The following is a 16,619-nucleotide window of genomic DNA, read 5'->3' as shown; positions in this document are numbered from 1 at the left end:
AACCTTGCCAGTGTTACTCTGTGACTATGTGTATACATTGAACCATAAGAAATTGCCATCATCTGACCATTTGACCCCACAAAAATGGCAGTCTCACACGGTTTGGTTTCTAACCCGAGAGGAGGAAGGGAGGAGGGTCTGTGAATGGGAATCTCCTGGCCACGTGCTCCTCCTTCCATCGTGCTCCGCAGGCATTCCTCACAGTTCCCCGCTCTCGGTGTGACCCTCTCTGCCTTTCAGCGTCCTCCCCAGCCCCCTCCTCCATTCTCCAGTCCTGTCCATCCATCCAGAGTGTCCGCTACAGGTGGCCTAAGGTTGGTGACTCCCCACCCTTTTGGCTGCATTCTTCTCTCCCGTTGGCTTTTCTGTCCGTTGCTAGCTTGTATCTCTTCACTGTTGGCTCAAACTGCCCCTCCCTTGGTGTGTCCTGATAGGGAAGCTTTCCTGCAAGCATGAGAATGTCATTATTTTTTGTTGTTGTTGTAGGTTATATTTTTAGCTCATTCCAGAATATTAGACATGGACAGGGGGGAAAAAAGTGGAAAATGTGTGCAGTACTTTGTAGAAGGCATCAGAGCAAAAGATATATGGACTAATTGTATCTGTTTGGGGCTGAGACACTTTAATCATCATTCCTCAAGAACCTTTCTCCCTCCCCGTCCCCTCCGCAGCCCCCCACCATCCATCACTATAGCAAGGTGGTTCACAGCATGGACTTGGGGCTAGACTGCTGGGTGTAAATCCAGCTCCGTGACTGTGAGTGCTTTGCCTGATCCCTCTTGGTTTCAGCTTCCTTCCTAAAATGGGTCTGATAGTAGAGCCTGTACTGTGGTGGAGGGGGTGCAGGTCAGCTGAGTTCACACACAGTCGGTTCTGAGAATTGTGCTCAAAATACAGTTGGTGCTACCAAGTGTTAGCCAGAGAAATGATCCTCATCGCTAATTTGAAAAATGCAGACAACTGCAAAGAAGAAAGTTTGGACCTGTGTTCCACCTTCCTACACGAGCACACCTAGAGGTTGGATGAGGTCAGATCCTGGGTGACTGAAGATGGATGACCACAGTTTCTTTACCCAACTGTCTATCTTTGTATATGGAGGCCCTTCTGAAATTCAGTGACTAAGATGCTTTACTATTTCAATGATGCTTCCTTGCACCTCTGAGGAGCACCCTTCTCTGAGCAGCCCTAGTTGGAGCAGCCCGCAGGAGCTTTGCATTCAGCACTCTCTTGGCTGGAGTGGACGCCCGGCCTCTGAGTGTCCATTTCCCCATGGGTAAGGGAGCTTCGTAGCAGCACCTTCCCTCAGCGTGTGGTGTGAGCTCGTGTGCAAGGTACTCAGCACAGTGTCAGGCACCTGCTAAGTACACACCCCCAGCACGCGTCCCCTCTGTTATCTGGGCTGATGAAACTCCCGGCACTGTGATAGTTGCCTGTTAATATCGCACAAAACTGGATTAGTGTCCTGGATGGTTGTAACCACAAAGTGTGTGGCTTAGAACCACAGACATGTATTGTCTCAGATGTGGAGGCCAGAAGTCCAAGGTCAGTGTCAGGAGGGCCGTGCTCCCTCCGAGACTCCGGGTGGATCCTTCCTTGCCTCTTCCTAGCCTCTGGTGGGGGCCGTGGGTCCTTGTGTCCCTCGGCCAGCACCCACATCACTCCGGTGTCTGCCTGGCTTGTCACATGATGTTATTCCCGTGTGTTTCTCTCCAAATTTCCTCCTGGATTAGGACCACTCTCATGACCTCCTCTTAGCTCAGTTAGGTCTGCAGAACCCTATTTCTAAAGATCCCATTCACAGGTACGGGGTGCAGGGAGGGAGTGGTAGGATTCAGCATCTCTGTTTGGGAGACATACGTCATTTGTCATATGTTTCCTATATATTTTACATATATTTCAGACACTACTGGACTTTCATTCAGATTTTCAAAATTATGATCAATGCCACACATTCTGAAGGAAAACTGTGTGACCGGGACAGCAGCTAGACTCAACAGCAAGTGTGAAGTTAGAGTCTATGATAGGCGTGTCATGGAGGGCCTGTCACATGCCCAGCCCTTGGCTGGGTCCCCAGGGTGGACGGAAAGATGAAAGAGTCCCCTTCTGCGCTAGAGAAGCGAACGACTCTAATAGGGGACTTGGAGCCCATCCTGGCTTAGCCGTGGCTGTGATAGGAGACCTCTGGTGTTCCTTCCTCCGTCTGCGTATCTGGGGATTGCCCGTCACACACGCCATTAGGGAAGGCTGGGAGGTCAGGGGTTTGCAGCTAAGCACTGACAAGGACCTATTGCACCCACTTACAGCTTTTGAAGAGGCTGCTGGGCAAACTCAGGTAGAATTCCAAGGAAGGAGTGATGCCCAGGTTGGGACACAGCCCGTTGTGTTCCTCGGGCGTGGACTGAAGGCGCCCGGTCAGCTTGGAAATGTGCAAGTGGAGGGAGGAGGCTGCGTCCAAGCACATGAGCCCCCAAAACAGCTAGCTCTTGCCTGCTCAGTTCAGGACCACCCTCCCCACCCCACTCGTTTCCCATAGTCTCACTCTGTGTCCTGGGATGTGGCTTTGTTCGTTGTAGTTCTGATGGTTGGAATTTGGGGGGGGGGCTGGGTATGGTTTGATTTTTTATCTCTCTTAGAGTGAAATGGAGTCTTCTAGAGGTCCTTCTACAACCTCTGCAATCTCTTTCAGAGATTGGCTTTGTGAATGAGATTAATGACTCTTTCACTCGTTAACAACTCAGACCTGGTTCTTATACCTCTCAGGGTGGAGTGGAGAGGAGAGAGAGGTCAAAGCCCAGAGCGTGCCTGTGAGTGGCCCCACCAACTGCCCACACCCATGGGCCCAAGCTTGAGGGGTATGACGTGCTGCTGGGATCCCCTGTCTTCAGTAGCTTCTGGGAGGTTTTTAGCTCTCCATCCCTCTCAAGAAGATATTCTTTCCCTCTTTCTTTCACCTGTGCTTTTTTTCTTCCCAGGTCCAACCCTACCTTTAAAAACATAGCTGCCGCCCTCAGCTGGCTGTGCAGTGGCTGGGGAGACAGACCTGCGCGGGCAGTTATAGCAGTGCTAGCCTGGCCATGATGCCAGCATCTTCCAGGGCAGCTGTGGGATGTAAAGGCAGAGGGAAGGACCCCGGAGTTCAGGACACCTGCCCAGGCCCGGAGCAATGAGATTGGGTTTATCAGGCTGGACCGTGTTGGAGAGAGATGCACTGATGAAGGGAACAACATGTGCATGAGGCCGGGAGTTTGACTTTTGGCTTCCCAGGGGAGTCCCAGGGTTCTCCAGGGAACAAGGGGGACATGGGGTGGGAAGAGTGAGTGGGGCACGGAGTGTGCAGCGCGTTACGTGGAACAGTTGGAACTTCATGGCTAAGGCTGGAAGCGGAAGAGTGCTGTGGGCAGATTTGCATTTTAGAAAGAAACCTCTTTATCTCCCCATGCTCTTCTTGGCATTGATGGTGTCCCGCTTCACCCCCTGTCCCCCCAAGCCCCAATCTTTTTGGCCAGGTTAGCACATACCGACTTCTCGGGACTGACTGAGTTGGCCCCAAGCTGGCCCTCTGGCCCCTTCAGGTCAGGGCGTGCGTGCCCCTCCCAGGATCTGCCCTCCGATGGGGCTGCACGGCTGGTTGCACGCGGGGCAGCTGACTTCCCGGAGCAAGCTCCAGCCGCAGACTCTCGGAGCTGGCTGCAGGAGACCTGGAAGCTGACGCAATCCCTCGTCCTTTTTCCGTCCAACGGAGCTTTTGTCCTTGTTGTTGTTGGCGGTGAGCATTCCTCCCAGGGGGAGGCTGAGAGCTCTGCCAGCTCCCTTCTCATCAGGAGATTGCAACGGCGATATGATGAAAAACCCTCTGGTCTCCACAGCAACATCCCAGCTTATCCTCACAGTGTCCCGAACGGTCTTTGCTTAATTGGAAGAGGTTCAGGGGAGAACAGTCAAGACAGTGTCTCTGGCAGCATATTCCTGGAAGTAGAACGCGTCACCTTCTCAACTTAATTGGATAATTTATTTTAAATTGGGTGTGCAATCACGACAGGAAAATGTTCGTGTTAATAATACATATCTGAGATCGCCTGCCTGTGCCAAGAAGCCTGGCACAGCCTTTTAAGAAGATAAAATGATGTACTACTGTCTGTCAGAGTGGAGAAAGAACAAAAGTCCAGCAAGCGTTTGCATCTGGAACTTTCTGGAAGGCTTCTGTTGGTGGTGAAATTCCACAGAAGATCCATCTCTCCTGGGCTCTGTTCAGGAGTGTTTTGTACATCAAAGCTGCCCACCCCCCCCCCCCCCCCCCCCCCCCGCCCCCCGCTCTGGCTCTGAGTGTTAGGGGATGGTGTTTTTGTTAGGTGTCTTTTTTGTCCCCTTCCTGTCATGTCAGCTGCTTAGATGGTTTGAAGTACAACAGATGGCAACTACACTTTTGCTTGGGGGCTGAGGGGATAACCAGGACCTTTCTGGAAGCTTTTGGTCCTGGAAGCTGCCCAGTGAGGGAGGGGGGTTGGGTAGCTGATGGCCTCAGGAAGGTTTTCTAGTCTGGTCACACTGCTCTGGGAAGGAGTGGCTGATCTGAGGGGGCCAGGCAGTTGGCGGGGCTGGGGGGGTGGGGGGAACTGCGTGGTGGTTGGGGGAGCTGTTTTGCACATGCTTCCAAGCTAGCTTCGTGGTGGCACTCTGTGTTCCCCCAAATAGGGCAGTTGCTAAGAAACACCCGGAGTCTTGGGAGTACCTTCAACACTGTGCTGATGGGGCTGCTGGGCTTGGTATTCGGCTGCCAATGCTCCAGCCGCCTAGCCAAATCCACTTACGTCAGGCTGTTGCCCAAGCCCACACTGGTCTGCCGGCATGAGTGTTCCTGCTTCTGGACAGCTTCTAGCTGCAGGAGAATTCAGTGGTTGTGTAGACAAACTGACAGAACCCCTAACATTCACATCATACCGCCCACCACCCACCCACCGGCCCAGCTGCTCCTCTGGGCCCCCCCCACCACCACCCCACACCTCCTGCCTGTGCTCTGACAACAGTTTACCTCAGCTCCTACCCCCAGTTTGTGACATACGGAGAGGAAGCGCACTTGTATGGAGCATTTGTGTTAAGCCAGCACTGTGCTAGATATTTTTACATTTATGGACTCCTCTTCTAATATGTGAAATGCCTGTCGTCACAGTTGGTAATGGGCCCATTTTAGAGGTAGGATGCTGAGTTTCAGAGAGGTTAAGTGACAGATCCAAGATGAAGCCTCTGGTAGGTGGCAGAGCTGTCTGTCTACGACGCTTGAGCCCAAGGTCCATGCTCAGCATCATGAAGCCAGAAGATCACACAGCTATAGAGCCTTGGGCCCAGACTTGAACCCCCCATTCCTATTCGTGATTATCACCCAAGGGCAGGCAGAGAGGGGAGACCAACCCCTGTTTGGTCAAAATGACAGCGGGGAAATGGCCGGCAGCGCTCTGAGCCAGCTGAGAGGTGGCCCCAGGACCCTCCCCCCACCCACTTCCTAGATGTCCAAATGACACTTCCAAAAGAAAGCCAGATCCAAGCCTGGGCCCCTCTGCCCGTGTGCCTGCCCGGCATCCTGCAGCCTCCTGGAAAGACTCCAGACCCCCTCACCATCTGGCCCCTAACAGGCTGCCTCTCCGGTACCACCCCGGCCTGCCACCCTCTCTTGGCCTCTACTCAGACTTCTTCCTTCCCCGGGCTCCGCCTTGGCCTTTTCTGCCTGGTCCACTCCAGCTCCTCCCCACACCCTCCCTGCTTCTCCTCCACTTGATGTCTGCACTTGGCACGGCCTTCACTCTCTTCCACCATCCTTGTGCCTGTCTTGCCAATCGTGTGCTGGTTTTCCTGACCAAGCCCAGCTCTGTGCGGCATCTGGCATGCAGTGGTGCCAAATGAATGCGGGATGAGCGTGAAACAAGCAAGCAGGCTTCCCTGTAGCACAGAAAGAAGTCTGTCATCTCGGGGTGTTGGCGCCGCACGGGGGCTGAGAAGCCTGCCCGCCTGCCCGTCCTTTCGCAAGCGAGGACCCGAGCGGGCAGGTGGGTGTTCAGGAGTGTCGGTGGCCAAGCCGGGGTGAGAACGTGCTCCCAGACCACCTGCGGCTCCCAGCCCCTCCCGCTGGAGGTGGCAGCTCCCTGCCCAGCCAAGCGCATGCTGGGGGACCAGTTTTACACTTTGTTGTGTTAACACTCCAGAGGACTTTAATAAAAATACCCTCGAGTGCTGAAACTGAGCCAGCAGGGAGACAGCAGTCTCAGTCCAGGAGAAGCAGCCACGAGCCCAGAGAGGGCAGAAAAATGCTCCTCATGTCCAGTCCGAGGTTGGGCATCCTGCCAGGCTTCTCTTGTTTGCAGGCCTTCGGGCGAGCACGGGGCTCGGGCAGCAAGGCTGAGCAGCCCTCCCATGTCAGGCTGGCCGAATTTGGAGAGACGGTTCACGCTGCTGTCTAGCAGTGCCAGGGAAGAAAGAAATCTCAACCCAAACCACAACGGAACGTCCCCCACGAGTCAGCCAGTTCTGAGACCAAGTTGGACCTCTTTACTGGCGGCACGTTATTCTTAGAAGTTGAAAGTGGGCTGTGGGTGTGTGTGTGTGTGCACGTGCACATATGAGCGGGTGTGCACACTCCAGGCTTAAGCTTCAGACAGAGAACAGCTCAGGCTCCAACTGTCTCAGGGTGTTGCGTACGGTGGTGCAGCTGCCCACAGGCAGGCCATGCCCTTGGGAAAGGCTGTGCCCCCTGCCCTGCTGGACAGAGTCTTGGGGGGACAATATGTTTCCTAGGGCTGCTGTAACAAAGGATCACAAACTTGGTGGCTCAAGACAACAGAAATGTATTCTCTCAAAGTTCTGGAGGCCTGAAGTCCAAAATCAAGGTGTCCACTAGGCAGTGCATGCGCCCTTCAAGGGCTCTTGGGGAGAATGCGTCCTGGCCTTTGCCAGCTTCCAGTGGCCCTGGCAGTCCTCACCGTCCCTCGGCTGTGGCTCATGGCTTAGTCTCTGCATCTGTGCCTCTCCTCCTTCTGTGCCTTCCTCCCTGGGTGTCTCCCGGAGCCTTTCCTCTTGTCGTAAGGGCACTAGGTGTTGACTTTAGTGTTGACCCTAACTCCCTGATGATTCTGTCCCAACATCCTTCTCTGGTGACCTGGGCAAAGATGCCGTTTCTAAATAAAGTCACATTCTGAGCTTCTGGGTGGGAATGAATTTGTGGGGGTGGGGAGGTGGGTACCGTACAATTCAATGCTGACGGGAAAGACGGGCCCAGGGAGAGGCAGCTCGGGTTGCTGGGTTGGAGTCCTCTCAGTGCTGCTTCTCAGGGTGGCAGGTGTGAGGTGAGCCTGCCCGCAACAGGTCCGTGGCAGAGCTCAGTATGGCCCCAACAGTCAGATGCTTCCAGGAGGGACCCTGATTCACTTCCTCTTCTGTTCCTCAGAGCTTAGCAAGGAGCCTTCCGTATGAAAGTGTCTGAAACGCTGTCGAAAGAATGCTTGCTTGTTATAGAGGAGGAGCTTGGAGCATGACTCCTACAGTGAGGACTTGTTCTAACTTTGGAGAGAGGACAGTCAGGTTTTGTGTCCGGAAAGGGTGAGTCAGCCAGTGGTCTGGACGGGAACCCAAAACGAGGAGCTGAAGCCAGGGTGTTGGCTGGGAACCGGTGGCCTCGAGACTCGTCTCTGCTACTTACTCGTTGGTGAACTAAGCCTGATGCCCTGGGCCCCTCATCTGTAAAATGGGTATCAAAGTGTTGTAGGGATTGCCTGACGTAAGGCATAAGCCTTCAGGAAACTATACAATGAGGTACCCATATAAGGAATTTAGGCAATTTGTGGGGAACCTGGCTGGCTTGGCTTGTGGAACATGCAAGTCTCGGTCTCAGGGTTGTAAGTTCAAGCCCCACATTGGGTGTAGAGATTACTTAAAAATAGAATCTGTTATTTTTTTCCCCCAAGATTATTTATTTATTTGACAAAGAGAGACACAGCGAGAGAGGGAACACAAGCAGGGGGAGTGGGAGAAGGAGAAGCAGGCTCCCCACTGAGCAGGGAGCCCATGTGGGGCTTGATCCCAGGACCCTGGGATCATGACCCAAGCCAAAGGCAGATGCTTAATGACTGAGGCACCCAGGCGCCCTTATAAATAAAATCTTTTTAAAAAGAGGAACTTAGATTATTTGAAGGCCGGCTACAGTGAAAGGACAGTGTGGTATCGTGGGGTTGCTGTACAGTTAGATCATTGCTTGCTAAGTGGAATTGTACTAGGTGAGAGGTCATGTTTGGAGGACCTGTATGAGTGGGGCACTGACATATATTGATTTTTTAGAAAAAAAGATGCTGTGCAGTATTGTTCTGCTCTTAGAGATGAGCAAACAGAGGCTTCTAGAAGTTCAGTACCTTTCCCAAAGTCAGAGGAAGTAGACAAACTGGGATTTGGACCCAGGTCGGTTCACCCCATGCTGGTTCTATTTAGCGTCTGGCCCATCAAGGCTCAGAGAGGCTGGCCGGCGCTCCCCGTGCTGTCCGTGCTCCCCTCTGAACCACTCCTACAGTCAGGCTGCGGATGTGGAGGCCAGCTGCCTCTTGTTTTCCCATCAGCCTTGTCTCCTGAATGTCACCCACTTCAGGGTGGGCTTTTGATGTCCCGTCTGCTGAAGTGGAACCGCCAGGCTCCTGGGGCCTCACACAGGGTCTCCAGCAGCGTGGCACCGTGCCCCCTGGGAGTGGAGAAGCGCTTCTGTTTCCAGCAGAGGAACAGACTTTAGGGAAAGCGGGTCTTCCTCACGAGGAGCTGGAAACGACCATTCCCGAGCACCCACCTTGCTTCCCTGGCACCAAGCTGGTTTCCCAGGTACGCTGTGGTTACCCCACGATTACTCTGGAATACTGACTTGAACAGCAGCCTCTGAGCCAACGGCAGCTGCTTTCTGGGAGAGGGTGCGGCCGTGGGATAAAAAAGGCTCCCGTCTTGGCACTCCTTAGAATTGGTTTAAGCTTCGGCTCCACCAGCGACAAGCTGAAGGGTCTTGGGCTAGTAAGCTTTTCCGAGCCTGCTGCTTTCTTGGGGGGGCGGGGGGGGGAGCTTATTTTGAATTGATACATATTGAATGCATGCTATTAAATGTGAAAAAGCAGAGGAGCAAAAAAGAAATACTACACTTTTACATCTTTTGAGGTTTATTTTTTCTTCTTGTATTCTGTATATATAGTTGTTTCATTAAGATAATGGATACATCTATGAGTGCTTTTTTCAGCTAATGTGCATTGAAAGACATGGGGGGAATGTTAACACTGTTTTGTCCTCTAAAACAGCTCCATGGTTTTCCACTCTAAGCCCTCCTGTTAATCTAACCCACCATTGTGGGATAGGAAATTGGGTCTCACCTCCCTTCCCATCAACAGCCTTGACTTCTTCATCTTTAAAATGGGATCCCAGCAACCATCTTGCCAGGTGGCTGTGCGAGTTTGGTCTATGGTCAGCGCTCATCCCTTTCTGGCCACAGGTTCCTTTTCACGTAGGATCTCTACTGTGGTGAGATGCACATCGTCAGAATCAATCCATCTCTCTTCCCCTGCCCCGAGATCCTGCGTACGGGTGCTCAGGGCCAGCAGCCCACATGGCCCTCCCCCTGAGGCGCAGCCACGGCAGACCCTGCAGAGCTGGGCTGCTCCCTCCTGCCTGGGCAGTATGTTTCCTGCTCTAAGCAGCGGAGAGCAGCGGAGCTCAGAGGGGTGTCTGGTTAGTGTCCTTACCGCTCGCCGGGCTGGACGTGCTGCCTTTCTGCTAAAGCTGCCATGGCCTTTGGAGCGGGACCCTTGCATTTCACATCTGCTGTCCCCAGGGCTGGCCCTCTCCCCACTGCCCCCGACCCCTGAATTAATTGGTGTGTGTGAGGTTTCCTTCACAGTGCATGTCAAAGTCTGGCCACGCTAGGCATGGTATACGGTAAGCCTTCTATTTTTTTGTCTGAACCCAACTAAATAAAACATCATGTTTCCCCCTGTTGGTTGAGATATATAAACCAGATATAATTCTGTCTGCCATACACCCCAGCGTGGTACCCAGGACTGTGGACAGAGTGAGGGGGGATATGCACAGCCTTCTAGGAGGTTTAATTTTTACTATTTGTTTGCCACTGGAGTGGATAGGGAGTGGATTTTATGTTTTGTTTTTGCTTACATGGGAGGACAAAAATACCAATACTGAGAGCTGCTATATATTGGGGGTTATCACGTGTGTCTGTAGCAGGTGTTCTACTATAAGCCTTATATGGATTATCTCATTCAATCCCATGAGGCAGATGGTAGATCAGTCCCCATTTTATAGATGGGGAAACTGAGGCACATGGCTGGTAAGAGGCAGTTGCCTCTCTAGAACCACTCCTTGTAATCCCACTGGCAGCCTTTGTGACAGAGCCAAGTGGGTATTTATGGAAGGATCTAGGACTCTCTCCTCTGCAGCCCCTGCTGCTGTGAGATTAGGAAGAGATCGGGCTGTTGGGAAGAATGTCCTACACCACCTTTCCTGCTGTGTTCAGGAGCCGCCGACATCTCTCCGTTTTGAGAACAAGATAGGAGAGTTGCAGAATCAGAGGGGAGGCGTCCTGCGGTTCCCAGAAGCCCTCCCATGGTGGGGAGGCAAGGGCATGGTAGCCATGCTGATGGGGATCCCATAACTAGTCTGGCTCCTCCTGGGGCCACGAGCAGCCCAGGGAGAAGCGACAGCTGTGGTGAGAAGTCTGAGCACTGGCAAGTCTGATACATGACCTTAGATCAAAATTGGGGTGCGAGGGCAGAGCCGACACAGACTGCTCGTATTTGCCATGGATATGGATATGTGCAATCCAAGTTTATTCAGCTCTCACAGGAGGTATGGAGTTGTAAGGTTTTGCTTATGGCCCTTAACATATGTCTGGGAGTTTTCAGTCTGAAAATGCCAACAAGAAAGCACATACACTTATACATTTGGGACACATTCACGTGGAGCTTGAACCAGCCTGGGGATCAGCCACAGAAAATTCTCTCTCTCATGGGGTAAAGCCTCCAGTTTCCTGCCTGGGTCAGTTCTCTTTACACTGAGAGTCATTCACTCAACAAACATGTAGTTAATTTAATATTATCCTTCATAACATCAAAATTAAGAAGGTAAATTGAATTCCTCAAGCATCTCTTCATTATCTGGCACTACATATAATTTTTTTTCACGATCATAATACAGTAGACCCATTTCTAATTTATCCACTGTATAGCATTATTTACACAGGCCCCTTCTTTCTCTTCAATGTGAGGAGAAGGCAGAGTTGAGTGTCTGTTTACATATTTAAACACACTTACAGGCACCTCTATTTTTACCAGTATGCCTGGAACCTGTCAGGGCAACAGGGAAGGGAGGGAAATAGAAAACTGACTTGTTCTCTGTTTTCCATCCAGTTAGCAGGAAATAACTAAGGGAGACTCTCACTGGTCCCTCTGTTGCCAGAGGTGGCTGGTGAATCAGGAAGGGCTGCTCTGCCCAAGATGGCCGCCTTGGTCCTGCCTGCAAAGGCTGCTTGCCTTGAGGCTCCTGCCATCTCAAGACACCAACTTGGACGTGGCTGTGGTGGAAGCAGCTTCTGCTGTCACCTGGAACTTCCACGGAGGGTGTGTGGGGTGGATGTTGTTTCCCCTCCTGAAGTTGGTCTTCCTTGCTGCCTGTGACCACACACGGAATATAGGGTCAGGAATCCATCCTGGTTGTGGAAACACACTGAATAGGAAATGATGAACAGGGAGGCTGGTCCCACATGTGTAAAGGGAAGTAGATGTGTGCAACTGTTGGTCTAAAACCATGCTGGAGAAGTCGCTCTGCTCAGCTGGACACAGACAGCATTTGTCAGGTTACCAGGCAACTATAGGCAACACATACTTGTGGGTCTGGGAGGAAGGGGTGAGAAAACCGACTTTCCGTAAATATTCACATCACTTTTCATAATAAGAGCCTGTCCCCAAGCACTCTTGTGTCCTGGGCAGTCTCAGCCCAAGTCTTGTATCCCCTTCCATTGTGGCCAAGGGCTCTGGAATCAGACTGCCTGTGTATTAGCTTGTGAACATAGGTAATTTATACTCTCTGAGCCTCAGTTTGCCCATCTCTAAGATGGGGATCCTAATAGCTCCAGTCTCTCAGAGGATTAAATGAGTTAACGGTGGCCAAGTTCTTTGTACCCGGCCTGACAGGTAATAGGTGCTCAGCAAGTACTATCTATTAGTCCTCTGTGCTGTGAGTTTTCTCAACAGACTCCTCGTGGGACACACTCTTTTTTTTTTTTTTTCCTTTTCATTTCTTCTCTTCTCTCTCTCTCTCTCTCTCTCTCTCTCTGGTTTTGTTTTGTTTTGTTTTGACCGGACTTTTTATTTAGTATTCTGTAGTTGCTTAACGTACTCTTAAATGTTCTTGGGATTGGGGGAGGGGAAAGGGGAGGTTCTTATAGATTCCCAAGGAAATGTCAGAAAAGCACAATTTGGCCTGCTTTATCCATTTGTTTTGGGGGGTTTACTGGGTGACTAGCACTTTCCTTACATAAGCATCTGATCTCAGGTTTTTCATACTGAGAACCTTGAGATTTCCGTTTGAAGACCCTCTGAAATCCTGAGAGCAGCATACCCTGACCTCCCTCTGACAGCCAGCTTGTTTGTTTAGGTGGAATGATTCACCTCTCCATTTTATTTTTTACTAATTTTTTAAAAAGGTTTTATTTATTTATTTGACAGATCACAAGTAGGCAGAGAGGCAGGCAGAGAGAGAGAGAGGAGGAAGCAGGTTCCCTGCTGAGCAGAGAGCTCAATGCGGGGCTCGATTCCAGGACCCTAGGATCATGACCTGAGCTGAAGGCAGAGGCTTTTAACCCACTGAGCCACCCAGGCACCCCTCACCTCTCCATTTTAGATGGCTAGATGTTTGCTGAAGGTCTTATAATTGCTTTGCCTCATTTACTGGGAAAAATCAGATATAGGACATGGCCTTTGGGGACACTTTTAACTTGAAAAATTACAACACTGGTACACAAGTCAAGTCTCAACACATTTAACATTTGCTTATTGAAAGCATTGTCATAAAGTCAAATAAGATTAAACAGGTTTTACTTTTTCTTGCGGGACAAACTCTTCAGAGACCGTAGAGATATCTTCAAACGTGCATGCCACCCCAACCTCCCAGGGTCTGCCTGTGGCATATGCCTCCTCTGAGTCTACCTACTACCTAGGGCTCAGGCTGTGGACATCCTGGTGGGAGGCTTTCCTTCCTGGCTCCCCTCCTGTGAGCAGATTTCCCCTGTGCAGGGTTGGGCTCTCAAACAGCGGGGCTACAGTGGCCTGAACCTCCTTCCTGCACCCTCCACACCCCTTCATGCCCAGATTGTCCGGTAGCCAGATCTACTCCATCTTTCCTGCTGGAATAGACCAGCAAGGCCCACGCTGATTCTTTCCAAAGGTTTCTTCCTCCTTCTGGTCAGCTCCATCCCCGCCACTGTAACCTTTTCCTCAAAAGCTCCGGTGGTGTCCTGGTAGCTCCCCCCACCCCAGAAGCAGCAGCTGCCATGGGGCCCCTCTTGCGATGCCTGAATTCAGTGTCCTTTGTGGAGGCTCCTTTTTTATCTTCAGAGTAGGGTTATCGCCATCACCATCCAGCCATAGAAGATTCCCACAATCTTCCATTTAAAGGTAAATGTTGGATGGACCTTGAGAGCATTATGCTAAATGGAATAAGAGAAAGACAAATACTGAATTATCTCACTTATGCTTGGAATCTAAAAAAGCAGAACTAGAAACAGAGAGTAGAATGGTTACCGGCAGTGGTCACCGGGTGGCTGAGGGATGGGGAAATGAGTAGTTGTTGGTCAAAGGTACAAACTTCCAGCCACAAAATGAGTAAGTTATGGAGATCTAAGGTATGGATGGTGACTGCAGTTAACAATACTGTATTACTTACTTATAAGTTGCCAAGAGAGGAGAGTTAAATGCTATCACCACCACAACAAAATGGTAATTACGTGAGTGGTGGATGTGTTAACTAACCTAATTGTGGTAAGCATTTTGCAATGATATACATGCATCAGATCTTCATATTGTATATCTTAAACTTCACAATGTTGTATGTCAGTTCCATCTCAGTAAAGCTGGGGGAAAAAGATTCTTCATGTTCTTTTAAAAAAAAAAGAAACCGCTTCCGTGATGTATGATTCGCATACCATCCAGTGGACCCCTTGAAAGCATACAGTTCAGTGGTTTGAGTATATCTACAGAGTTGTGCATCCAAAACCACAGTAAATCTTAGGACATTTTCACTATCCCTCCCAAACCCATACTTTTTAGTGTGGCCCCTAAATTCTTCCATGTCACCCCCAAATCTTAGGAAATGACTCTTTTGTCTCTTTAAGTTTGTCTATTCTAGACGTTTGATAGAAATAGAATCATCACATACGCGGCCTTTCTTTCACATAATGCATTCATGGTGCATGTGTCCGTACTAATTTCCTTTTTATGGCTGGATAATGTTCTGTAGTGTGAATATACATTTTGTTTATCCATTTGTCAGTCGATAGTCATGTGAGTTGTTCCTTATTTTTTTTTTTAAAGATTTTATTTATTTGAGAGAGAGAAAGATGGGGGGGGGGATGGAGGAGCAGAAGGAGAGGGAGAAGGAGACTCTGTACTGAGCACAGAGCCCAGTGTAGGGCTCAGTCCCAGGACTCTAAGATCATGACCTTGATTTCATGAGCTGAAATCAAGAGCCGGCAGGTCAACCGACTGAGCCCCGCCCCCCTGCACCATGCTCCTTCTTTGTTCTTTTTAATACATCAAAGCCCTGCTCTTTGAGACTACCTTTTAGTTCCCAACCATTTTTAGGAGGAGAGGCCTTTTTATTATTTTTAATCACAGCCCCAAATGACTCCTTGGTTTGCTTATGCATATAATCCCTGCTCAGATGTTATGTTCTGAATACCCGTAATAAAATTAGAGGTTAAAATTAAAGGTTTAAAATTTTTTTTTTTTTTTTTTTTACAAGAACATGCCTGAAGAAATGATTCAGACCATACAGTTTCTCTTTTTTTCTGTGTAATTATTTGGGCTTTAATGACTCAGTCAGTTTAGATGGATGTTGGAACTGGCTGAGGACAACATAAAGTTTTCACCTAGGGAGAAAAATATTAACGAAAACCAGAAATATCTTAGAATCGTAGCAACAGAATGTAGCAGCAGAACTCCAGGCAAGTGTCTTTTCTTCTTACTGAGAACCCAGTCTGGGTCAGGTGGCACGGGTGACACCCTTATTTAACCCTATCCTGCCGGGAGTGGACTTCACCTAGGCATGTTGTGTACCCATGCCTGGTGGGGAGCCCACCGAGACGCCGCCAGTGAGGCTCGGGTGGAACTTCCAAGTTTCCCAAATTTCTTGGAAGATGTGTAAATGGTGTTCAGCTTTGCTAGTGTTGAGTGTGCAGTTGAGGTCAGATGGGGTAAATGGCATTCAGGTGGTTAAATTTGCAGTCCCCAGCACCAGGCTGCCAGGCACTGGAACTGTTATGCCTCGAATCTAAGAATCTAACGTGCTCAGGGGATGGGAGCCTCCTGTGGGCTGGTGCTGAGCGGAGGTTCGCCAAGATTTGCGTTACTGGGATTTCCGGTGCTGAATGGGGACATTGTGTGTCCCTCCCTTCGCTGCCTGCCCTGAGGGATTCCTGCTCAGAAATCCCAGTGGCATAGTAAATATGCCCTCCCCTCCGGATGGCTGGATAAATTCACTCTTGGGATTTGATGATCTGTTTAAGGAAGAAAACTGCAAAACAGCATGCTTTAATGTAACAAGAGGGAAGGCAAAAACATAATATACTTACGTTTATATACCAAACGATGATCACAAAAGGAACATCAAATTTAATTAAATTTTGTCTCTATGGCATATTTGAAAGTTGCTGAGAGAGGAGATCCTAAAAGTACTCATCACAAGGAAAAAAAATATTACACTCTGTGTGGTGATCATGTTCACTAGACTTGTGACCACCTAAAAGTAATACAATGTTACCTGTCCACGCCATCTCCATTTTGAAAATTTCACCTCTACTAAGGGGTTCCTTAACTCTCCCCACCGAAATTTCTGTGGAAATGAGAGAAAGCTCAGGCTCCAGAATGAGAAGATCATGGTGGTTTTTGGACGGATTACTCCCCATGTCTGATCTTGTGTCATAAGATGACACCTTCCACCCTCCAGAAGGATGAGGTATGAGAACGGATCAGAGAGCTTGTGCACAAATCCGGTATATAGTAGGTGCTCAATAGGAGTTACTGCTTCTAAAGTAGTTCTCCCCCAAATGATTTTTTTTTTTTAACACCCTCACTCAATACCCAAGTTTTAGGAGGAGCAGTTTGCAAGGAAACATTTCTGGGTCTTTTCCCCACAGGATGGCGCTGCTAGCTCTTTGTGTTCGAGGGAGACCATCTTGGTCTCCATGGAACACCTTGCACCCCACAAACCTTTGATAGATATTTGCTGATGTTCCCATGTAGTAAACGGCAAGAACAGTAGAGAGCCTTTCCGATGAAGTCTGTTCTCCCAAAGGGGTGTGAACATTTCTGGCGTGATTATTGGTTTTC

General features: G+C 49.9%; 1 protein-coding gene across 1 annotated transcript in view; it reads left to right on the top strand.

Annotated features, from left to right (window-relative positions):
* Positions 1–16,619, top strand: part of LOC111142052 (ELK3, ETS transcription factor) — a 67,843-nt gene that overhangs the window by 29,885 nt on the left and 21,339 nt on the right. The gene's annotated exons all lie outside the window — the stretch shown is intronic.

This window comes from Enhydra lutris, unplaced genomic scaffold, assembly GCF_002288905.1.
Source record: "Enhydra lutris kenyoni isolate GAN:26980312 unplaced genomic scaffold, ASM228890v2 scaffoldscaffold7, whole genome shotgun sequence".
Taxonomy (NCBI): domain Eukaryota; kingdom Metazoa; phylum Chordata; class Mammalia; order Carnivora; family Mustelidae; genus Enhydra; species Enhydra lutris.
Note: the sequence above shows the minus strand (reverse complement) of the source record. Positions and strands in the feature narration are given on the sequence as shown.